Source organism: Aquarana catesbeiana, linkage group LG12, assembly GCF_042186555.1.
Source record: "Aquarana catesbeiana isolate 2022-GZ linkage group LG12, ASM4218655v1, whole genome shotgun sequence".
Classification (NCBI taxonomy): Eukaryota; Metazoa; Chordata; class Amphibia; order Anura; family Ranidae; genus Aquarana; species Aquarana catesbeiana.
Genome location: NC_133335.1, coordinates 63,570,457 through 63,596,374, shown reverse-complemented (window position 1 = coordinate 63,596,374; position 25,918 = coordinate 63,570,457). Strand labels below are relative to the sequence as shown.

The following is a 25,918-nucleotide window of genomic DNA, read 5'->3' as shown; positions in this document are numbered from 1 at the left end:
GTGTTATACGCCAATACTTCAATTTTAGCTGCCTCAGATGGGACAGGGAGGGGGGGCGGGATGAGTGCCGTCAGATTACATACAGTGAGAATCTCCTGTTTACTTGGCGGCCTCTGTAATAGGAAGTCCTGTCTCCTGGGCCACCATTGAACCACTGTTCTGTCTATCATTGTCTGTCTTCTCACTGTATGTAATCTGTTGGCACTTGTGCTGCCCCCCTCCCTGTCCCTTCTAGGCTGCAGATGGGCATCGATCAGGCTGCACTGATGGCAATGGTGAGGCTGCTGCATTGAAGGCAATGGTGAGGCTGCTGCATTGGTGGCAATGATGAGTCTGCTGCATTGATGGCAATGGTGAGTCTGCTGCATTGATGGCAATGGTGAGCCTGCTGCATTGATGGCAATGGTGTGCCTGCTGCATTGATGGCAATGGTGAGGCTGCTGAATTGATGGCAATGGTGAGCCTGCTGCATTGATGGCAATGGTGAGCCTGCTGCATTGATGGCAATGGTGAGTCTGCTGTGTTGATGGCAATGGTGAGGCTGCTGCATTGATGGCACTTGTGAGGCTGCAGATGGGCATTGATCAGGCTGCATTGATGACAATGGTGAGGCTGCAGATGGGCAATGACCCTTATTTTGCTTCAAAGTTCCTTATTTAATTTTTTTTTTTCCTAAACTTCCCTCTTAAAATGAATGTGCGTGTTATACGCCTGTACGTGTTATGCGCTGATAAATACGGTAATCACTACCCGGTGCACACATTGTGATGTAGCATCTTACACAACAAAGTCTCTTTTTATCACCTTTGGATTGACATCAGGTCATTAGGAGTATCCTGAACATGTGTTCAGACATTCCCACTTACATGGCAAGGCCTTATTGCCTTTTTAGCTTCAGAGAATCTGTCCTCATTCTCTAACCTCCTATAAAGAACTCATTTGCAACCCAGCAACCAGTGTCCTCTTTGTAGACTGGAGGAACATTTCTTCTTATTAAGAACATGACTTCATTTACAGGTATATGGTGGGATCAAAGGGGCCAAAATGCTGTAAACATCCCACCTGCTGCTATAGTTTAAGAAACAAATCAGTCGAGCTATTCTGTGAAAAATGTGGGGAATAATAACTATACAGGGAACACCTGCCTCTTACCTTTGCCACCTATAAGCACAGGTCTAATAAGCCCAATGGTACACCTGGACCTGCTCTGAATATTTTCTAATCAGTCTACATTTTGAACTATTTCTCTAAGACTGCTTTCACACTGGGGCATTGGCGGTAAAGCGCGGTGCTTTACTGTTGTTTTTGCGGAGGTTTTCGGCCGCTAACGGGGCACTTTTAACCCCCGCTAGCGGCCGAAAAAGGGTTAAAACGACCTGCAAAGCGCCACTGCAGCAGCGCTTTGCCGGTGGTTCGGCGGCGCTGCTCATTCCTTTCAATGGTCAAAGGCACTTTAGGAGCACTCCTTCACCACTCTAAAGATGCTGCTTGCAGGAGTTTTTTTAGCGTCCTGTCTGCACATCGCCTCAGTGTGAAAGCACTTCGCTTTCACACTGAGACTGCAGGGGAGGCATTTTTCAGGTGCTTTGCAGGTGCTATTTTTAGCCCAAAAGCACCTGAAAAACGCCTCAGTGTGAAAGGGGTCTTAGTTATTTTGAGTTTCTAACTTCACTGTCTTTAGCCAATTCCATTTTTCAAGATCCATTTTCCAACAGAAGGTGTAATAGGGTTTTCCAATCGCAAGTTATACTATATATTGACGTATTTCATTTATATTGTCATTTATTCTTGCCGCTGACTCGTTCATTAACTAGAGTGTGGGATTCTAGATGTGTATATGTAAATGTTATAGCAGTAGGATAATTTAGGTGCAGCTGCCGTATAATTGAGCTCTTGACACTTCTATTATCCTGCAATACCAGAATGAACCAGTTGTGTAGGGTGGAGACCAGCCTAAGAAGTGGTCAGGTGTATCCAAACAGGAACACATATTCATTAATAAATATGTAAAGGTAAATGCAAGCAAGCTGTGTCTTGTTTTAGTATCTTCTATTTAGAAGTAGAAACCTCAAGTATGAAGGTGGCCAGATTTGGCCAGGTTAATTAGAATGTATGCATAGCCAAAACTTGTTTAGTTTTAGTAGGGACGGGCTTTATCCCCTATTAGAGTATTTTTTGCTATCTGTGAGAGATTTTCCTTCACTTCCTATCTTGGAAACACAACAGGAAGTAACAGGAAGCCTCCCCAAATTGGGGAGAACTCTCATATTAGACAGTTGTCACCAAAACATTGTAAAGATTTTCTTTATTGCTTTTACGACAACTCTAAAATGACTTACTTCATGTCTGTGTGTTGACACCTCCAGACATCATAGACCTTCACTTTGTGGAATATGTTCCTCAATGAGGGGGGAAGTCTTTTGGTGAGAGAACTGGAGTCCAGATGTGGGTCTACTGTGAGATTGAAATCCCCACACATCAATAGTTGGCCATACCTACACAAAGCGATGGTCTTGAAGACTTTTCTCAGGAACCTGAGTTGATGTGAGTTTGGGGCGTATATGTTTGACCAAAGTGTATGGCTTGGAGTTAAGGTCACCCGTAATGATAATAAATCTGCCATCCAAGTCTAGGTGTGATTGCTTGAGTTGAAAGGACACTGACTTATTGATGGCTAGCAAGACCCCCTGTTTCTGCTCTGGAGGGCTTGCCATGAAGATGTGTGGATAGTCTCTGTGTGAGCAGTTAGGGGAGGCTGCGTTATGGAAATGAGTCTCCTGTATACAAACAATGTCTGCCTTGGCCTTGTTTGCCTCTATCCAGAGGGAGAACCACTTGGCAGGGTGGTTGAGGCCCTTTATGTTAAGGGAAAGGCCTTTCAGGGTCATGGTGATACCAGTGAGTGGAGGCGTGTCTGGGGTCAGTGGTTACATACCCGTCGGGTGTTTTGCTCAAAGATGGCACAACGCATGGAACCAGAGGACTCGTATTGGAAAAACAGGAATGGTGAGGAAAACAAACTTCGTATAACCGTGTGAACATTCTAAAAAACAAGAACATAAAAAGGTGTCCCTTTGGAGAGACTGGGAGCAGAGTCTGCTTCTTCACTTGAAGAGGGGACCTAGGGAAACAATCAAACATTCCCTAAAAAAAAAACAAGAAAAATAGCCCTGGGACTTTAGATGAGGTGAGAGAGGTTTAGCCAATGTCCACAGTGAACACTGAGACAAAATCAATTTATTCATTTCAAAATGTTATGTAACTGAGAGGTAACAACAATGATTGTGAGTTACCAGGCATAATAGCCAATGTACACAACACAGATGAACGTAAATATACAAAGATTTATTACAAATGTTATACATCAATGAGCAACAATAAAACTTGAAAATTGCTGGGTCAGTAAGTACACATACAAAATAAGATAAAATGTACATACATGTGGACAGGGAAGTATGTAAACATAATGCAGACATCAATAATACCCAGCATGTACCGGCATAAAATAAGCATCAATAAAGCCCTATGCATTTCGCGAGACCCTGCTCGCTCTTCAGGGGCGGATGCATGAATGTTGTATCTGCAAGGTAAGTAATAAGATCAATAAATGTATGTGGTTGGTAAATGGGGGCAGATGGAATGGTTAGCAAGAGAGGCCTGATGCAGAGACCTCATACTTACCGGAGTCTGAGATGAATCGCCAAACGCTGGATCTCGAGATGGCAGCAGTGTAATGCATCCAGCTCGGGAGCTGAGGAGGCGGAACAAAACAAGGCCACAATAGGGGAACATCCGGAGGATCAGCACGGACTGGATAGGGGTATTTCTCACTGCGGTCTCCACTTAGCCCCTTAACATTGTGTCTGAAAAATGTCTGCAAGGATGCATATATATCAGAGGGCATCATAACTGCAAAATGAACTTATTGTATAGGGTTCTAAGCTTTAATTTATATATACATAAAGATGTAAGTGAGTGAATTAGGTTATAAGAGTATCTTGGTATGAACAAGCTAACTGAGATATGGAATATAGTAAATGCATGAATGCATGGTTATAAAACTGGTATGGGCAGAGAGACTACGGGGCAATGTAGAATGATATAGTATTACATGTGTATAAAAACAATGTAACAAACCCAATGGGTGTCAGGAAAGTAAAAAAGTTGTACCTCAATAGGAGTGAAAAACATCCAATGGTTGTCAGTTTGTTCTTAGAGATGTGACCGCTCTATCCAATCGCCAAGTAATGAATCAGAATCCCAACCGTGCTGAACGTCCAGATATACCCACAAGACCCCGAAGGCTACACCCCCAGCGTCATGTACGGGCGGTGACGCATGGGCGTCCAAAAGACATCCACCATCAAAGGGGGGTGCACAGATGCAACAACCACCCAACCGTCCGGGATGACCCACACAGCCCACACCTGAGTTACCTCAGGGAGACGTCAGTGTATGGGCGTGGAAAACATGGCGCCGATGTGCAGATGGCCACCCCCGTCACAGACAGGAGAGGACAGCAAGAGATCAAGAACAGAGCTCCCCTATGCACATCGCAGCCCCCGAGCTGGATGAAAACCACTGCCACAAAAGACCACCAGCGAAAGGGGAACAGCTCAGCCCAGCAAGGCCCCCTGGGAGCAGTATGCAAATATAACTGGCCAAAGAGTGATATCTGGACGTTCAGCACGGTTGGGATTCTGATTCATTACTTGGCGATTGGATATAGCGGTCACATCTCTAAGAACAAACTGACAACCATTGGATGTTTTTCACTCCTATTGAGGTACAACTTTTTTACTTTCCTGACACCCATTGGGTTTGTTACATTGTTTTTATACACATGTAATACTATATCATTCTACATTGCCCCGTAGTCTCTCTGCCCATACCAGTTTTATAACCATGCATTCATGCATTTACTATATTCCATATCTCAGTTAGCTTGTTCATACCAAGATACTCTTATAACCTTAATTCACTCACTTACATCTTTATGTATATATAAATTAAAGCTTAGAACCCTATACAATAAGTTCATTTTGCAGTTATGATGCCCTCTGATATATATGCATCCTTGCAGACATTTTTCAGACACAATGTTAAGGGGCTAAGTGGAGACCGCAGTGAGAAATACCCCTATCCAGTCCGTGCTGATCCTCCGGATGTTCCCCTATTGTGGCCTTGTTTTGTTCCGCCTCCTCAGCTCCCGAGCTGGATGCATTACACTGCTGCCATCTCGAGATCCAGCGTTTGGCGATTCATCTCAGACTCCGGTAAGTATGAGGTCTCTGCATCAGGCCTCTCTTGCTAACCATTCCATCTGCCCCCATTTACCAACCACATACATTTATTGATCCTATTACTTACATTGCAGATACAACATTCATGCATCCGCCCCTGAAGAGCGAGCAGGGTCTCGCGAAATGCATAGGGCTTTATTGATGCTTATTTTATGCCGGTACATGCTGGGTATTATTGATGTCTGCATTATGTTTACATACTTCCCTGTCCACATGTATGTACATTTTATCTTATTTTGTATGTGTACTTACTGACCCAGCAATTTTCAAGTTTTATTGTTGCTCATTGATGTATAACATTTGTAATAAATCTTTGTATATTTACGTTCATCTGTGTTGTGTACATTGGCTATTATGCCTGGTAACTCACAATCATTGTTGTTACCGCTCAGTTACATAACATTTTGAAATGAATAAATTGATTTTGTCTCAGTGTTCACTGTGGACATTGGCTAAACCTCTCTCACCTCATCTAAAGTCCCAGGGCTATTTTTCTTGTTTTTTTGTGCACTATTAGGGATGGAGGTGTCAGAGGGGTCACACCAGACCTTAATCTTCCTTTTTTACAATCAAACATTCCCTTGGCCGGGGTGTGTGGGTGTCTGTGTGACTTAGATAGATTAGGAGCTATCTGTTGTTTTCTATTTGGGTGACCGATTGTGGGAGACCACCTGCCAATCGGGGATCAGGGTTTCAGGGTAGATGATGGTGGGAGACCACAGGAGGGGGGTCGGGAAAGATACCCCATTGCTGAAGAGCTCGGAGACCCTCATCCAGAGTTGTTATTCTCACTGTTGCTCCATTGTGAGTGATTGAGAGCGTGGCAGGATATCTCCATTTGTGGAGAATTTTGTGGTTACGCAGTGCTTTTGTGATTGTTGCCAAGTTCCTTCACCGTTGTAGAGTATGCTGTGAGAGGTTGGGAAGCAGTTGAATGGCAGAAAAACGCTCCGGGAGGCTGGCTGCCTGGCTGGAAGCCAACATAATCATTTCTTTTGCCTGGAAGAAATCTACTCTCAGTAGCACATCCCATGGAATTTACAGTCAGGTCCATAAATATTGGGACATCGACAAAATTCTAATCTTTTTGGCTCTATACACCACCACAAGGGATTTGAAATGAAACAAAGAAGATGTGCTTTAACTGCAGACTTTCAGCTTTAATTTGAGGGTATTTACATCCAAATTTAGGTGAACGGTGTAGGAATTACAACAGTTTGTATATGTGTCTCCCACTTTTTAAGGGACCAAAAGTAATGGGACAATTGGCTGCTCAGCTGTTCCATGGCCAGGTGTGTGTTATTCCCTCATTATCCCATTTAAAAGGAGCAGATAAAAGGTCCAGAGTTGATTTCAAGTGTGCTATTTGCATTTGGAATCTGTTGCTGTCAACTCTCAATATGAGATCCAAAGAGCTGTCACTATCAGTGAAGCAAGCCATCATTAGACTGAAAAAACAAAACAAACACATCAGAGAGATAGCAAAAACATTAGGTGTGGCCAAATCAACTGTTTGGAACATCCTTAAAAAGAAAGAACACACCGTTGAGCTCAGCAACACCAAAAAGACCCAGAAGACCACGGAAAACAATTGTGGTGGATGACTGAAGAATTCTTTCCCTGGTGAAGAAAACACCCTTCACAACAGTTGACCAGATCAAGAACACTCTCCAGGAGGTAGGTGTATGTGTGTCAAAGTAAACAATCAAGAGAAGACTTCACCAGAGTGAATACAGAGGGTTCGCCACGAGATGTAAACCATTGGTGAGCCTCAAAAACAGGAAGTCCAGATTAGAGTTTGCCAAACAACATCTAAAAAAACCTTCACAGTTCTGGAACAACATCCTATGGACAGATGAGACCAAGATCAACTTGTACCAGAGTGATGAGAAGAGAAGAGTATGAAGAAGGAAAGGAACTGCTCATGATCCAAAGCATACCACCTCATTAGTGAAGCATGGTGGTGGTTAGGGATGAGCCGAACACCCCCCGGTTCGGTTCGCACCAGAACCTGCGAACGGACCGAAAGTTCGCACGAACGTTAGAACCCCATTGACGTCTATGGGACTCGAACGTTCGAAATCAAAAGTGCTCATTTTAAAGGCTAATTTGCATGGTATTGTCCTAAAAAGGGTTTGGGGACCCGGGTCCTACCCCAGGGGACATGTATCAATGCAAAAAAACTTTTAAAAACGTCTGTTTTTTCGGGAGCAGTGATTTTAATGATGCTTAAAGTAAAAAAAAAAAAAAGTGAAATATTCCTTTAAATATCGTACCTGAGGAGTGTCTATAGTATGCCTGTAAAGTGACGCGTGTTTCCCATGTTTAGAACAGTCCCTGCACCAAATGTCATTTTTAAAGGAAAAAATCTCATTTAAAACTGCTTGCGGGTTTAATGTAATGTCGGGTCCTGGCAATATGGATGAAAATCAGTGAGACAAACGGCATGGGTACCCCCCAGTCCATTACCAGGCCCTTTGGGTCTTGTATGGATATTAAGGGGAACCCCGCACCCAAATTAAAATAAGGAAAGGTGTGGGGCCACCAGGCCCTGTATACTCTGAACAGCAGTATACAGGCTGTAGGTTTGTTGTTAAGTAGAACCTCTTTGTAATTTTGAACGGGTACATTTTTAACGTGTTTAGCTCCAGCCAAAAAATCTTTTTTAAGCTTTTTGGAAAACATAGGGAAGGGTTATCACCCCTGTGACATTTGTTTTGCTGTCTTTCCTCCTCTTCAGAAGATTTCACCTCACTTTTTGTCCCAATGGATTGGAAAGCATCAGTGGAAAGGAGAAATGTTTTTCCCATATTAACTCTTACAGGAGAGAATTTCCCTTCCTAGGGGTAGATTTCACTTCCTGTTGTCTCCTTCCGTTTGCAAGTAGGAGTCGTTTGTAAGTTAGTTGTTTGAAAGTAGGGTCCTGCCCTATATACTCAGCAGAAATTTGGGCCTTAGGTGTTGCTGTGGCCACAACACTGTAAGCCCTCACAGGGCTCTGCTGTGAAATATTAGATCAAGAATTGTAATTACATGCCCCTGTTGAACAGGAGCTGAAAAATTAGGCCTTAGGCACTGGTGCTGGTGCCACAACACTGCAACCCCTCACAGACACTCTAGTTGGAATGCAGGAACGAGCCCTGCTGCAAAGTATTGCATCAAAAATTGTAATTACACGCCCCTGTTAAACAAGGGCTGAAAAATTGGGCCTTAGGCACTGGTGCTGGTGCCACAACACTGCAACCCCTCACAGACACTCTAGTTGGAATGCAGGAACGAGCCCTGCTGCAAAGTATTACATTAAAAATCGTAATTACACGCCCCTGTTAAACAGGGGCTGAAAAATTGTGCCTTAGGCACTGGTGGTGGCACCCAGAACCAAAAATGTTCTTACAAGCTATCAGTGTGATGATTGAGGAGGAAGAGGATAATTACTCAGGGATAGTCACTCAGCATCAGCATAGGCAGTCTTTGAAGGGATCTGAGATTTCAAAAAAAATTATTCGGTTACATCAGCATCAGGTGCTTGGTAGCTGGTGGTGATCCAAGACTCATTCATTTTTATGAAGGTCAGTAGATCGACCGAGTCAGTGGACAGACGCACCCTGTGATCGGTTACCACGCCTCCAGCAGCACTGAATGTGCGTTCCGAAAGAACGCTGGATGCAGGACAGGCCAGTAGCTCAATTGCATACTGTGCAAGCTCTGGCCAGTGATCCATCCTCAAGACCCAGTAACCCAGAGGATTTTCGGTGGGAAAGGTGTCCAAGTCTGATCTTGCCCCTAGGTATTCCTGCACCATGTAAAACAGACGCTGGCGATGGTTGCTGGAACCGATCATACCTTGGGGCTGCGGACCAAAAAATTGTCTGAACGCATCGGTCAGACGGCCACCTTCTCCACCGCTCCTTCTTTGACTGACCGAAGCCTCAGCAACACGTTGTCCAGAAACAGGAGTTTGTAACTTCCCAGTCTCTGGGAACGCGTTGCACAGACCTTTCTGCAAGGCCTCCCGAAGATGTTTCATCCTCTGCTCCCTCTGCGATGGCAAGATAAGGTCCGCAACCTTACCCTTGTAACGTGGATCAAGGAGGGTTGCCAGCCAGTATTGGTCCTTCTCCTTGATACCACGAATACCAGGATCCTTACGCAGGCTTTGCAGGATCAGGGAGGCCATGCAGCGTAGGTTTGCTGAGGCATTCGGTCCGGAGTCCTCTGGGTCACTAAGGACGACATGGTCCGCAGCCACCTCCTCCCAGCCACGTACAAGTCCATGTGTTTCTTGGGACTGATCCCTTAAAGACTGCTGCTGATGCTGAGTGCCAGGCTCCACCTCCATACTGACACAATCTTCCTCCTCCTCCTCCTCCTCTTCCTCCTCGTCCTCTTCCTGTGTGATCGGCGGGAACGCAGGAACACTGTCTGGATAAAGGGGGCCTTGAGAGCTAAGGAAGTCCTCCTCTTCCTGCCTCTGTTCTGCCTCAAGTGCCCTGTCCATTATTCCACGCAGCGTGTGCTCCAACAGGTGGACAAGGGGGACAGTGTCACTGATGCATGCACTGTCACTGCTCACCATCCTCGTGGCCTCCTCAAATGGTGACAGGACAGTGCATGCATCCCTGATCATGGCCCACTGGCGTGGGGAAAAAAAACCAAGCTCCCCTGACCCTGTCCTGGTGCCATAGTCGCACAGGTACTCATTGATGGCCCTCTGCTGCGTGTGCAGCCGCTGCAGCATGGCCAACGTTGAGTTCCACCTGGTGGGCATGTCACAGATTAGGCGGTTCTTGGGCAGGTTAAACTCCTTTTGGAGGTCCGTCAGCCGAGCACTGGCATTATATGACCGGCGGAAATGCACACAGACTTTCCTGGCCTGCCTCAGGACATCCTGTAAGCCCGGGTACCTGCCCAAGAACCGCTGCACCACCAAGTTAAGGACGTGAGCCAAACAGGGCACATGGGTCATTTGTCCCTGTCGGAGGGCAGAGAGGAGGTTGGTGCCATTGTCGCAAACCACCATTCCTGCCTTAAGTTGGCGTGGCGTCAACCACCTCTGAACCTGCCCCTGCAGAGCTGACAGAACCTCTGCCCCAGTGTGGCTCCTGTCCCCCAAGCACACCAGTTCAAGCACCGCATGGCATCTTTTGGCCTGCGTACTTGCGTAGCCCCTTGAACGACTACGGAGCACCGCTGGTTCCGAGGAAGAGGCCATGGAGGAAGAAGAAGAGGAGGGGGTGGAGGAGAGAGGTGTGTCACAATCATTAGCATTTTGGAGGCGTGGTGGCGGAACAACCTCCAACACTACTGCACCTTGTCCTGCATCCTTCCCAGCTGCCAGCAGAGTCACCCAATGCGCCGTGAAACTTAGGTAACGTCCCTGTCCATGCCTGCTGGACCATGAGTCAGCAGTAATATGCACCTTACCGCTGACCGCCCTGTCCAGCGAGGCATGGACATTGCCTTCCACATGCTGGTAGAGAGCCGGAATTGTCTTCCGTGAGAAAAAGTGGCGTTTGGGTACCTGCCACTGAGGAACCGCACATTCCACAAACTCACGGAAGGGGGCAGAGTCTACCAACTGAAAAGGCAGCAGTTGAAGTGCTAGCAATTTTGCCAAGCTAGCATTCAACCGTTGGGCATGTGGATGGCTGGGAGCAAACTTCTTTCGGCGGTGCAGCAGCTGGGGCAGGGAAATTTGCCTGGTACAATCTGACGTCGGTGTACCAAAATCAGATTGCCCACAAGTACATGGCTGTGACACACCTAATTCTACACCTTCATTCCTCTCAGTGCAGGTCTCAGAGAGGACTGAAGGTCTAGTGGGGTTGGAAATCTCAGCTGATGAGGAGCAAGCAGAGGTCCTCTTTGTTCTTTGGTGTGGGTCTTTTAGATACGCTTGCCAACGAACTGCATGGCAGGTCAACATATGTCTGGTCAAGCATGTGGTACCCAAGCGGGAGATGTTTTGGCCACGCGAGATACGCTTGAGACATATGTTGCAAATAGCAGCGGGGCGATCTGATGCACTCGTCTCAAAAAAGGCCCACACCAAAGAACTTTTTGAATAACGCGCAGAGACTGCAGCGCCCTGCACATGTGGAGCTTTGGGGTGTGATGCAGTCAATGTGCTGCCCTTAGGCTGGCCCCTGGAGGGCATCCTGCCTCGTTGGTGATGTGCCGCCTCCTCCTCCTCCTCCTCCTCCTCTCTCCTATCAGGCACCCACGTTGAGTCAGTGACCTCATCATCCCCTCCCTCCTCATCACTGGAGCAAACCTGGCAGTATGCTGCAGCAGGGGGAGCATGACTGCCAGATTGCTGTCCTTCTTGGGCACCCCCTCTGTTCGTGCTCGTGTTACTGCCTTCATCGAGCTCAGTATCATCATCAGAGCCTTCCAAACGCTGGGCATCCTCCTGGAGCATGTACCCAACACTGTGGTCAAACAGTTCGAGGGACTCCTCAGGAGGACATGGTGGGGCTAGGGAAGGAGTCACTGATGACATTGAGCCAAGGGAAGAGGCCGCTGCTTTGCCAGACAAAGTACCCTGGGCATGGGTGAGAGAGGATGAGGAGGATGAGGACGGCTTGGTCATCCACTCGACCAAGTCTTCCGCATGTTGCGGCTCAACATGGCCAGCTGCCGAAAAAAAGGCCAAGCGTGTCCCATGGCCACGTGCTGATGAGGATGCACCGTCTCCACGACCAGCACTAGACACAGAGCCTGCTTGCCCTCTCTTATTGGCTTGTGACTGTCTGCCTCTCCTTCTTGGCCTTCCAGACATACTAATGGCCTGTAGCTGCACTAAGCTGGGATATATATATATATATATATGTACTGATACTGCAGCTAGCAAAATCAACTGCCTGCCTGTAGTATGAGAACACCACCAACCTTCTACAGGTAGCTTTAGCTGAACACTGTGAGGTGGACGCACCCCACTAACTTGTAGGTTTAGCTGAACACTGTGAGCAGGGCGCACCCCACTAACTTGTAGGTTTAGCAGAACACTGTGAGCAGGACGCACTGCACTAACTGTAAATAGTCTAGCTGCCTGACTGTGGTACTAATAGGATCAAAAGAACACCAGCAATTTTCTTTAAAATACTGTAACAAGACAAGCCTGCCTGTCAGTAAGAAGATAACAGGAACGGATCTAGCTGAACACTGTGAGCAGGACGCACCCCACTAGCTTGTAGGTTTAGCTGAACACTGTGAGGTGGACGCACCCCACTAACTTGTAGGTTTAGCTGAACACTGTGAGCAGGACGCACCCCACTAACTTGTAGGTTTAGCAGAACACTGTGAGCAGGACGCACTGCACTAACTGTAAATAGTCTAGCTGCCTGACTGTGGTACTAATAGGATCAAAAGAACACCAGCAATTTTCTTCAGGTAGCTGTATTTACTGTAACAAGACAAGCCTGCCTGTCAGTAAGAAGATAACAGGAACGGATCTAGCTGAACACTGTGAGCAGGACGCACCCCACTAGCTTGTAGGTTTAGCTGAACACTGTGAGGTGGACGCACCCCACTAACTTGTAGGTTTAGCTGAACACTGTGAGCAGGATGCACCCCACTAACTTGTAGGTTTAGCAGAACACTGTGAGCAGGACGCACTGCACTAACTGTAAATAGTCTAGCTGCCTGACTGTGGTACTAATAGGATCATAAAGAACACCAGCAATTTTCTTCAGGTAGCTGTATTTACTGTAACAAGACAAGCCTGCCTGTCAGTAAGAAGATAACAGGAACAGATCTAGCTGAACACTGTGAGCAGGACGCACCCCACTAGCTTGTAGGTTTAGCTGAACACTGTGAGGTGGACGCACCCCACTAACTTGTAGGTTTAGCTGAACACTGTGAGCAGGACGCACCCCACTAACTTGTAGGTTTAGCAGAACACTGTGAGCAGGACGCACTGCACTAACTGTAAATAGTCTAGCTGCCTGACTGTGGTACTAATAGGATCAAAAGAACACCAGCAATTTTCTTCAGGTAGCTGTATTTACTGTAACAAGACAAGCCTGCCTGTCAGTAAGAAGATAACAGAAACGGATCTAGCTGAACACTGTGAGCAGGACGCACCCCACTAGCTTGTAGGTTTAGCTGAACACTGTGAGGTGGACGCACCCCACTAACTTGTAGGTTTAGCTGAACACTGTGAGCAGGACGCACCCCACTAACTTGTAGGTTTAGCAGAACACTGTGAGCAGGACGCACTGCACTAACTGTAAATAGTCTAGCTGCCTGACTGTGGTACTAATAGGATCAAAAGAACACCAGCAATTTTCTTTAAAATACTGTAACAAGACAAGCCTGCCTATCAGTAAGAAGATAACAGGAACGGATCTAGCTGAACACTGTGAGCAGGACGCACTGCACTAAATGTAAATAGTCTAGCTGCCTGACTGTGGTACTAATAGGATCAAAAGAACACCAGTAATTTTCTTCAAAATACTGTAACAAGACAAGCCTGCCTGTCAGTAGGAATATAACAGGAACGGATCTAGCTGAACACTGTGAGCAGGACGCACTGCACTAAATGTAAATAGTCTAGAAGATAACAGGAACGGATCTAGCTAAACTGAATACAGTGTATATATATATATATATATATATATGCAACACCTGGGATGCATATATATACACAATACACTTTAAGTGCAGCTAACTGACTGACTGTCCTGCCTAATCTAGCTAACTCAAATGAAATGACACTGTCTCTCTCTCTCTCTCTAAGCACACCGGAACACACTGCACAGGGCCGCCGTGCAGGCGGCCTTATATAGTGTGGGGCGTGTACTAAATCCCCTGAGCCATAATTGGCCAAAGCCTCCTTGGCTTTGGCCAATTATGGCTCTCTGTTAAGGCGGCGCTGTGATTGGCCAAGCATGCGGGTCATAGTGCATGCTTGGCCAATCATCAGCAAGCAATGCACTGCAATGCCGCAGTGAATTATGGGCCGTGACGCGCCACACGAATTTGGCGCGAACGGCCCATATCGTTCGCAATTCGGCGAACGATCGAACAGCCGATGTTCGAGACGAACATGGGTTCGACTCGAACACGAAGCTCATCCCTAGTGGTGGTAGTGTCATGGCATGGGCATGTATGGCTGCCAATGGAACTGGTTCTCTTGTATTTATTGATGACGTGACTGCTGACAAAAGCAGCAGGATGAAGTGTTTCGGGCAATGTTATCTGCTCATATTCAGCAAAATGCTTCAGAACTCATTGGATGGCTTCACAGTGCAGATGGACAATGACCCGAAGCATACTGCGAAAGCAACCACAGAGATTTTTAATGGAAAGAAGTGGAATGTTATGCAATGGCCAAGTCAATCACCTGACCTGAATCCGATTGAGCATGCATTTCACTTGCTGAAGACAAAATTGAAGGGAAAATGCCCCAAGAACAAGCAGGAACTGAAGACAGTTGCAGTAGAGGCCTGGCAGAGCATCACCAGGGATGAAACCCAGCGTCTGGTGATGTCTATGTGTTCCATACTTCGGGCTGTAATTGATTGCAAAGGATTTGCAACCAAGTGTTAAAAAGTGAAAGTTTGATGGATGATTGTTAATCTGTTCCATTACTTTTGGTCCCTTAAAAAGTGGGAGGCACATATACAAACTGTTGTAATTCCTACACCGTTCACCTGATTTGGATGTATATACCCTCAAATTAAAGCTGAAAGTCTGCAGTTAAAGCACATCTTGTTTGTTTCATTTCAAATCCATTGTGGTGGTGTATAGAGCCAAAAAGATTACAATTGTGTTGATGTCCCAATATTTATGGACCTGACTGTATGTATCCTGTCAATAGCTAGATCCAGGCTCGTCAGGGATGGGACCAGCGAGCAGAATAGTTTGTGGGCAAACTGTTGCAGCTGGGAGTCAGGCACAGACTCAGGAACTCCTCTGAGCTTAATGTTATTTCGCCTAGACCTGTCTTCTAGGTCGGATACCTTGGCCCTTAACCATGCGATTTCTTCAGAGTGTGCAGCATGAGCGTCAACCATGGTATTTAATGAAGATGTATATTCACACATTGACTCCATCCTATCCACTCTATCCCCAAGTCATGTAGGTCTCCTTTAAACTGCTGAATGCATGTCATCATGTCGGAGTGCAGTGATGATCGCAGGGAGAGGAGCATCTCTTTAAGTACAGTGTCTGACACTGGTTGCCCCTGGGTTGTAAAGGCAGATATGCGATCTGTGCTGGTTGGGGAGCCCCTGTTTGCTGGGTTTGTGCCATGCTCACCTCCATACTGGGGTCTTACAGAGTGCTGTGGGGTGAATTTGACTTGGCTGGGCTGTGGGTGGTGGATGTAGATAACGCTGATGAGCCTCCACTACCCTGGGGTCAAGGTGTGCTGCTAAATTGCACTTGAGAAGTGCTGGGCCCTGCTGGATGCCACCATCGCCACCATTTTGTTGTGGCCCTCGGTCACCGCCATTTTGTTGTAGCCCACAGCCTACCTTAGTAAAGAATCCGGCCAGTTTACAGGGCTGTGGTGGGGCTTTTCGGCGGCGTGTCATGCTGCTGTGCTCTGGCTGTAAAATGGTAGTTCTAGAAGCGGTGTGGGGCTATTGATGGCTCCAGTGGTGGTGGATTACCCCGGGGGCTGTGCGGAGCTTCAGGCAATGCGGCCATCTTGCTGCCCAGTCACCAACACCCCCGGAAATCCAAAATTGGAGTTGTCACTTAAATAGGAAAAAAAGACTAAGGCTGCCCAAAGATTAGAAGTTATTTTTTCTATGATCAGCCAGCAGGTTGATCAAAAAAATGTATGGAATCCCCCATACACACAAGCAAGGTGGACAGAGGAATCCTCGCAACTGTGCTATTGCATTCTGACAGCAGGGACTCCTCCTCTGTCGGAATGCACTGATCAGTGCTGCAACTGATTGGCTGCAACTGCTGACTGAATGAACGTTTTTCACAATTCCATTTCCACCGAAGTTGATCTGTTGTTCTGTCAAGCGGGAACAGCCAAAGATGAATTGAAATTCGTCCATTCCGTGAACTGGCCAAATTTCAATCTATCCATGGCCAGCTAAAAACTTTCAATTGGGACACCTGTTTTGGTGATAACTGTCAGGTGGGATTTCCCTCAATTTGGAAAGAACTCCACTTACTTCCAGAATAGGAAGTGAAGGGAAATTTCCCCAGTGGACAAAGATGGCAAAAATAAGCTGACAGGGCTATTACCTATTCCCTACTCTATACAAAAAAGGGTTTGGTTTTAAATATAAAGCTTCTTTGAGACTGATTCCAGTTTAGCAGGCGGATGTGTCACGTTCATTAGCCAGAAGGAAAATTACACCACCTATTTATTTCCTAAAATGATATCATTTGTTTTTCATCAGTCTTTATATATTGGCATTAGATGGAAAGAGAAGGGTTCTGCTGAAAGCTTCTTGATGATCTAGAATCTACAAACACACCCAGATTTTAAATCCCATTCTAGTTATTCTTGTAGCAGGTTTCTTTAAAGTTGTTCTTCAGCTTCCCTTGCCAGTGGTTTCAAAGCGTGGAAACAGACGTGTGCTTTTAGCTCCATTTAGAAGTTCACGTGTTCAGTCCTTAAAATGGACCTTCACTCTACTCACTAACTTTCATTCCATGCTTACACCCCTCCTCTATCACTATGTGATTTTTTTTTTAAATGTACCTTTTTGAAAGAACACATCCCTGCACTTACTGAATTAGGTCATGCATCCCAGAAGGCCTTTGGGTACCCCACAATGCATGAACCCTGTTGCATCATCTGGAGGTTGGCTGTCTCTTCCTGACTTTTGCAGCCAGCCCCTTGATGGTGTGCTACCATGCTTGCTTGCCATCAGGGGGCTGGCCAGAAGAGACAGCCAACTCAGATGTTGTCAGAGAGCAAGATGGCAGCACTGGAGCGGTAGATCTCTACAGAACACAGCTGGAATCGCTGCACATCATGTGAGTATGTTTTTTTTCGTGGTTAACCCTTCGAAAAAGGTAAAAGGCAACAGGCATGCAGGACAGGAGTGCAAACTTTTCAGACTTCACTAATTGCATGCTTGTTCCAGATCAGTGACTTACAAGGCCAGGATCAATATGACAGGCCCTGTGCCTACAGCTTTGAAAACCAAGTCAGCAGTGGCATCCTTGAAATTTCTTCCTATAAAATATTTTACTTTAAAGAGATCAGGCTCATGTAAATAAACTAATCAATATGTATCAATGTATTTATAACCTTTTTTTCATATATAGTTTGTAATTATATACCACGTGCAGTGCTACACAATAGTTGTGCTTGATTACTCATTCTTACCAAGTAAATGAGTCGGCCATCTAATTGAAAGCAATGTACTCCCTGTGACTGATATCTAAAAAAGGGAGGTTGAATCACATAGCTCTCTCTCTAATGCCCTGTACATACGATCAGAAATTCCGCCAGCAAAAGTCGGATGTGAGCTTTTGGTCAGAAATTCCAACTGTGTGTATACTCCACTGGACTTTTGCTGACAGAATTCCAGCCAGCAAAAGATTGAGGGCAGGTTCTCTATTTTTCGGTCGGAAAATGTTCCTATCCGAAAATGCATTAGTCTGTATGCAATGTGGACGCCCAAAAAAATCACGCACGCTCGGAAACATTGAACTTCATTTTCTCAGCTCGTTGTAGTGTTGTACGTCACCGTGTTCTTGACGGTCGAAAGTTCAGAGAACTTTTGTGTGACCGTGTGTATGCAAGGCAAGCTTGAGCGGAATTTCTACGGAAAAACCATCCAAGTTTTTTCTGGCGGAAATTCCGCTCGTGTGTACACGGCATAAAGGTAATTTAGAAAATTTCTATATTTAATACAATAACAAAAATATGGAAAGTCTTAAAAAAAGGAATTTAAAGGAAAACTTTAATGAAGTTGTTCTTTAACCTTTCTCTGCAGGCTGTCTGCTTTCTTGTAACAGTTATTCAAGCTCTCCTGGAACCGTTATGGTGAGCACTTATTCACGATCTTCCCTGACAAGAATGAACCTGGAAACAATTCCGAGTTCAAAGCTGTCAATCTCTGACCTCCTCGACCAGGAAAGAAAGTTGATCGAGCACGATCTGTGCTAGGTCATCTTCAAATGAATGCAGAGGTGACAATGTCTATTGTCTCCTTAAAGAGAACTTGTCATCTGCACTATGCTATCACGTAGAAAGTTTATCAGCCTTTTGTGATAGCAATAACATTTAGTAAAAAAAAAAAAAAAAAATTGAAAAAGAATTAATGTTTAATAATAAAAAATGTAAAAAAAGTTTAAAGCCCCCATGTACATACAAATGCAAACATGCACGTTGAGTGCGCACAAAAACAGCAATTGTGCTACACATATTGGATATGAGTGTAAGCAAAAATTTTAGGACCATCATTCATTGAAAGCTGATGACCTGTCAAGGCCTATAAAGTCTTCCTTTATGGACAATTTTGGGTACTGTAATTTTGCCATTTCACAGGTGCACTCAAATTTTAGGCTTGACATTTTAAAAGTTTGGTATCTGTCTACTCAATGCAACAACGTCTTTTATATTTTATAAAAATGGGTAATATATTGTGTTTGTGTGTACTAAAATGAATGTGAGTGTATTTTTTTTTTTTTTTTTTACTGAAAATGTGGGTTTTTTTTTTACAGCAGTAGCAAACCATTATGCAAGACAATGGCATAATGTACTAGTACTAGCACATTATGGAATGCTTATCTTGGAACAAAGCCCTCCAGCAGCGCACTGTCACCACTGACAGGGCTTCCATCTTCACCCGTACATCTAACCAAAGATAAAAAAATCCACTGCAGCCTTACCTAGACTATGTGTGAGTTATTGGAAACCAGTACGTAGAACACCCCTGGACAACTATATTCACCATCACCCCTAGGGTAATTCCTGGGGCGTGATCCACTAGTCTACAACAGCATATAAATAAATGGATTAGAGATCCACAAGATTGTTTTCAATGAGGAATCAACCGCATAAAAAGTTTCAACAGCTTTGTTAATCCAAAATTCAAAAAAACATATATAAAAATACCTCCACCATTGCAAAAGGTTAAAATGACAACGTTGGTATCACAAGCCAGGCAGCTGCTGCAGTCATTCATCCATTCATACTCACATACCTAATTAAGGGGAATAATCATGGGAGGCAAAGTCATGAAAATTGAAATAATAGAGAATATATCTCCAGAGTCATAAAGTGCAGTGCAAGGTCATCTGGAGCCCTATACGCAAATGACTTGATCACCAATATCTGACCTTGACTCGATAAGGTGTATGGTGTGTAGGAAGTCCCACCATAATAGATGTAGTTGGGTGCTGGTGTGGATGGGGCCAAACTGTTTAGACCACAGATGAAAAATGAAGGTAGACTCTGCAAAGTGGTAATAAAGTTTGAGCCCAGTAGCCTCTTCAGCAGTGTGGGGCCAGTCTGAGGGCAAATGCAGGCAAGTAGAGTGTGTGTTCAGACAAGGAAGTGGTGCTGTGTGTGAGTGAGCCAATACCTGATCTAAGTATAGCAAGGTCAGTCAGGAATTCTCTCCACACTCCATGCAGCATTCACATGGTCCTTGGGATCCCAGATGGGATCGGCTTCCAATGGAGATGTTCTCCCATGCACCACTCATCGCCACTTTTGCCACGTGGGCAGTATTTCTTGGCTACTTCCTGGAATTTACATGCTTGTCTGGAATGGCCGGTCTGTGAGCTGATGTCACAGACGTGATGACAAAACGCTGATGCATTTCACTCGCCAGTTGAGCCCGGTTCCATCTTCACCCGGCCTCCTCTATCTGGGTTCACGTACACTGGCCATCTGTCTGGCCAAGCCCTGATGATGTCACTCCTGGGCATTCCCGTGGGAGTCATGGCTGTGGCACAGAGTTCATAAGGGACGGCATGGGTATGCTGTCCCTTCAGAGTGCATGCGCGAGTGATGCTCCCGGCTGCACGCAGCGTGAATATCTCCTAAACAGTGCAGATTTAAGGGATATTCACTGTACCTACAGGTAAGCCTCATTATAGGCTTACCTGTAGGTACAAGTTCAAAAAAATGCTTTACTTCCACTTTAATAACAGTTGTGCTAATCTAATGTGGCAACTTTGTTATTATTATTTTATGCTACAGGGTCTCTGCTTTCAGAAAATATATAAAGAATGCTTAAAGTGGTTGTAAAGGCTAAAAGTTTTTTACCTTCATGCATTTTAAAAAACCTTCTGTGTGCTGCTTCCCCCACAGCCCCCCTAATACTCCCTGGAGCCCCCCTCAATCCAGCAATGTGTATGAAAGCCTTGGCAGTCCTGGGACTCCCTCTCCTCATTGGCTGTGTGCTTCTCCCTCCGCAGCCCCCCTAATACTCACCGGAGCCCCCTCTCAATCCACCGATGTGCACGAGAGCGTTGGCTGTCCTGGGACTCCCTCTCATGATTGGAGGAAACAGCAGCAGGAGCCATTGGCTCCTACTGCTGTCAATCACAGCCAGTCAGCCAATAAGAAGAGAGTGGGGGTGGGGCCACGTCATGGCTCTATGTGTCTTATGAATGCATAGAGCAGGGCTTGGGAGCGAGCACACACCAGTGCCTCCATAATAAGTGGCTTGCTATTGGGGCACTGGTCAAGAGGGAGGAGCACCGGCAGGAGACCCGAGAAGCGGATGGAAATAATTGCACAGAGCAGGTAAGTATAACATGTTTGTTTTTTTTGTTTTTTTTGTTTTTTTTAAGCCGGACCTTTAAAACCCCTTTAAAACAGAGGTTAAGGTATTATCTCACTCATGCTAAGTGTTCTCTGATTGGATGAGGTGGAGCGATGATGCCAAGATCTCCACCTTGTGCCATCAAATAAATAGATAACATAAATATGTGAGCTGAAAAAGATAATACAACAAAATGAAATAGTGAAAAAAAGTCATCCGGTGGAAAAAATTGATGGATTAATTAATACACACAAATAAACTATCCACTTGGTGCACACCAGAAAAATTCAACAATAAATTTGCGGGACCAGATAATCAAGCTTGAATGTGTGACAACTGTTCCTGTTAAACCATTCCACTGCTGCTTGTTACAGGTGAAATCCCCAGCTTCCAGCGGACTTCCAAGACATATAAAACAAAAAGGAAAACAAAACCATTGCACAGATAACGTGGCAAAATGATCCCTATATGATTAGGGTAACTTCACTCACATTTCCCCGTAGGTAAGATCGCATGTGAAATGATCAGCTGCATACAGCGTAACGCTGGAGACTCCTCATTCACCACCAGTGCACAAACACACACTGCTGGAAACGTCGCAGGCTCCTCCTCCCGATGCGTTGCGTCACTAGACACGTGATTTTTTCAAGTCACGTGTCTGGTGACGCAACGCGTCGGGTGGAGGAGCCTGTGACGTTTCCAGCAGTGTGTGTTTGTACACTGGTGGTGAATGAGGAGTCTCCAGCATTACGCTGCATTAGATGAGCCTGTGACGAAGCTGGGGATTTCACCTGTAATAAGCAGCAGTGGAATGGTTTAACAGGAACAGTTGTCACACATTCAAGCTTGATTATCTGGTCCCGCAAATTTATTGTTGAATTTTTCTGGTGTGCACCAAGTGGATGGTTTATTTGTGTGTATTAATTAATCCAGCAATTTTTTTCACCGGATGACTTTTTTTCACTATTTCATTTTGTTGTATTATCTTTTTCAGCTCACATATTTATGTTATCTATTTATTTGATTGCACATGGTGCAATATTATCAGGTTAATATCAGCGCAATTATTCATTTTTATTTTTCTGATTTTATTTGTGTAGAAAGTCACATATTTAATTGCAGCTATATTATTTGGTCATCTTTTAATATTATATTTCACATAATTTGGATCACTCTATCCCTATCAGCGCTTTAGTAACTTGTCACCTTATAATAAGATCTCCACCTTGTCCAATCAGGGAGCACTTTGCATTCACTGAGAAAATGCAAGGTGCTCTCTGAATGGTGCCTGTGCCAAGCAGCTGACTTTCTGTGTTCACAACGCAGCAGGGCAACCGCTTGGGACAGGACCCAAAAGCTAACAGCAATCACTGTAGTAGCGGTGTCTACTACAGTGATTTCCACTTTTCATGTGGATGTCACAGGTATGGCACATGCATACTTGCAAAGGTCCAAACTGGACCAATGTAACTATATAAAAAATGCCATACCTAAACTTCAACTTTAAAGAGATTAAAGTAATCTTCAGGCCTGAAATGTGCTTTTTAACTTGTATGCAAAAAAAATGACTCTGGCAGCAAAAGGGTTATACCATCCTTCTCTGCACTTGTAACGTGTAGCCACATAATAATACAGTATACTTACCTTCAGCCCATGTAAAGGAGCCCCAATGTAAACCAGAGTGCAGCATCACAAAACAGGAAGCAGAGTATCTACTGAGCGCTAATGACTGCCGCAATGTACAGTAACACACAAAATAACATTATTTACATAAAATGAACAATTTTATCATGTATAACTTAAAAACATTAAATAAATGATGCATTGTCTTTAACTATGTACTGTAACTATATACTGACATTGTAATAGGCGGCTCTATCAAGGCTAGGTGATGATCCATTTCCTTTCTAGGAATATGAAGTAAAATGTTTAATTACCAATTTGCATTAACCACTTAAGGACCGGAAGATTTTCCCCCTTAAAGACCAGGCCATTTTTTGCGATACGGCACTGCGTCGCTTTAATTGACAATTGCGCAGTCATGCAACACTGTACCCAAAAAAAATTGACGTCCTTTTCTTCCCACAAATAGAGCTTTCTTTTCGTGGTATTTGATAACCTCTGCGGTTTTTATTTTTTGCGCTATAAATAAAAAAAACCCACAATTGTGAAAAAAACAATATTTTTTACTTTTTGCTATAACAAATATAAAAAAAAAACTTAAAAAAAACGAATTTCTCCATCAGTTTAGGCCAATATGTATTCTTCTACATATTTTTGATTAAAAAAATTGCAAACAGTGTATATTGATTGGTTTGCGCAAAAGTTATAGAGTCTACAAAATAGGGGATAGATTTATGGCATTTTTAGTATTTTTTTATTTTTTACTAGTAATGGAGGTGATCTGCGATTTTTAGCGGGACTGTGACATTGTGGCGGACAGATCAGACACTTTTGACACTTTTTTTTGGACCATTGACATTTATACAGTGATTAGAGCTATAAAAATGCACTGATTACTGTGTAAATGTCACTTGCAAGGAAGGGGTTAACACTAGGGGGCGATACAAGGGGTTAAATGTGTTCCCTCGTGAGTATTTCTACCTGTGGGAGGATGGGACTGACTGGAGGAGGAGACATATCGCTGTTCGTAATTACTACAAACAGCAGATCTGTCTCTTATCTCCTGTCAGTACGAGGGTTTGTGTGTTGTGCCCCTCGATCGCGTGTGGGTGGCGGCGATCGCACCCGTCGGTCACGTGCATCAGGTCCCCCCGCCACGCAGCGGGTGCGCATGCCTCTAGCGGCGTGCTCGCGCCTGTTATGGCTCTTACTGGAGTCGACGTACGGGTACGCCGATTCGCGGGAACAAACTACTTTGCCGACGTATATGTGCGTGAGCAAGTGGTTAAAATGTAACCATTATATTATAATAATTTCCTTCATTGTCTCTTGTGCTTTCATTGCTATGAAATATTCTTTGGTAATACTTAAGGTCTCAATTATCCACATTGGTGTCACTTGCATTAATACACCTTCTATTTTAGCTGTGGTACAGTTCCTATTTATACAATCTTTACAATGGTTTCTTTTGTAAAAGAGACACAGACCCAGGATTTCACTTTTCTGGATTTCAAGTGAATCCAATACAACTGGTCTGGAGATGTGCATCCAAGCTACTACCTCATGTGTAATGCCTGGTCAGCCTCAAGAACACAGCACTCAGCCTGGAAAGTCTTGGCAAATCCAACACGTTTCGGCCATCAGGCCTTGATCATGGCTAAGCCATGATTAACCACTTCCCCCGGGTTGACGTTATATGACGTCGGGGACTTGAAGTGGAGATATCTTGATAATTTCCTGCAATGTAAAAGCCATCATAGAAGACATGGATCTCTATGACCCATCTCTATGACCCTCAGAGCCCAGAAGTGACGTCATAATGTCACTTCCGGCGCCAGCAAATGTAAACACTGCCGTTTTTCTTGCTGGAAAGTCTGAGATCGATTTTTTTTTATTATATCAGACTTTCGAATATAGAGGAGAGATGTGAGGACTTATAGACCCCAGATCTCTCCATAAAAGGAACCTGTCATGCCCTATTACTATTACAAGGGGTGTTTACTTTTCTTGTAAGAGGAATAAAAGTGACCAAAAAATAAAGTATTAAAGAGAAAGTGTAAAAAATAAAAAATATAATTAAAAAAAAAAAAATTAAAGGGCCCCGTCCCCTCGCATGCACTGAAGTGAATGCATACACAGGTCACGCCCACACACTTCAATCGTTAGAGTGAGAGCAATATTTCTAGCATTAGATCTCCTCTGTAACGCTAATCTGGTAATGTGTAAAAAATGTTAAAGCTTTGCTTATGGAAATTTTTAAGTGCCGTAGCTTGGTACCATTACACAATTGTGCCCAATTTTAAATCGTGACATGTTTGGCATCTATTTACTCAGCATAACATCATTTATATTTAACTAAAAAAATGGGTTATCTATTATGTTTTCTTGCATGAAAGTTAGTTACAATTTATTTTTTCCCAACAAAATTGCGTTTAACCACCTCAATACAGTGCACTTTCACCCCCTTCCTGCCTAAGCCATTTTTCAGCTTTCAGCGCTGTCACACTTTGAATGACAATTGCGCAGTCATGCAACACTGTACCCAAATTAAATTGTTATCATTTTTTTTCCCACAAATAGGACTTTCTTTTGGTGGTGTTTGATCACCTCTGTGGTTTTTATTTTTTGCGCTATAAACAAAAGAAGAGCGACAAGTTTGAAAAAAACTCAATATTTTTTACTTTTTGCTTTTTTAAAACAAAATTTTTCCTCAGTTTAGGCCGATATGTATTCTTCTACATATTTTTGGTAAAAAAATCGCAATAAGCGTATATTGATTGGTTTGCGCAAAAGTTATAGCGTCTACAACAGGGGTCTTCAAACTACGGCCCTTCAGTTGTTCAAGAACTACAATTCCCATCATGCCTAGCCATGTCTGTGAATGTCAGAGTTTTACAATGCCTAATGGGATGTGTAGTTCCGCAACAGCTGGAGGGCCGTAGTTTGAGGATCCCTAGTCTACAAAATAGGGGATAGATTTATAGCATTTTTATTATTATTTTTTTTTTACTAGTAATGGCGGCGTCTGAGATTTTTATCGTGACTGCGATATTGCAGCGGACATATCGGACACTTTTGACACATTTTTGGGACCATTCACATTTATAAAGTGATCCGTGCTATAAAAATGCACTGATTACTGTATAACTGTGACTGGCAGGGAAGGGGTTAACACTAGGGGGTGATCGAGGGGTTAATTATGTTTCCTAGAGAGTGATTCTAACTATAGGGGGAGGGGACTCACAAAGGGAGGAGACCGATTGGAGTTCATCTGCACTGAGAACA

At 44.3% G+C, this 25,918-nt stretch overlaps 1 long non-coding RNA gene across 1 annotated transcript in view; it reads left to right on the top strand.

The window, feature by feature from the left end:
- LOC141114326 (uncharacterized) overlaps positions 1–25,918 on the top strand; it is a 408,781-nt gene that overhangs the window by 345,729 nt on the left and 37,134 nt on the right. The gene's annotated exons all lie outside the window — the stretch shown is intronic.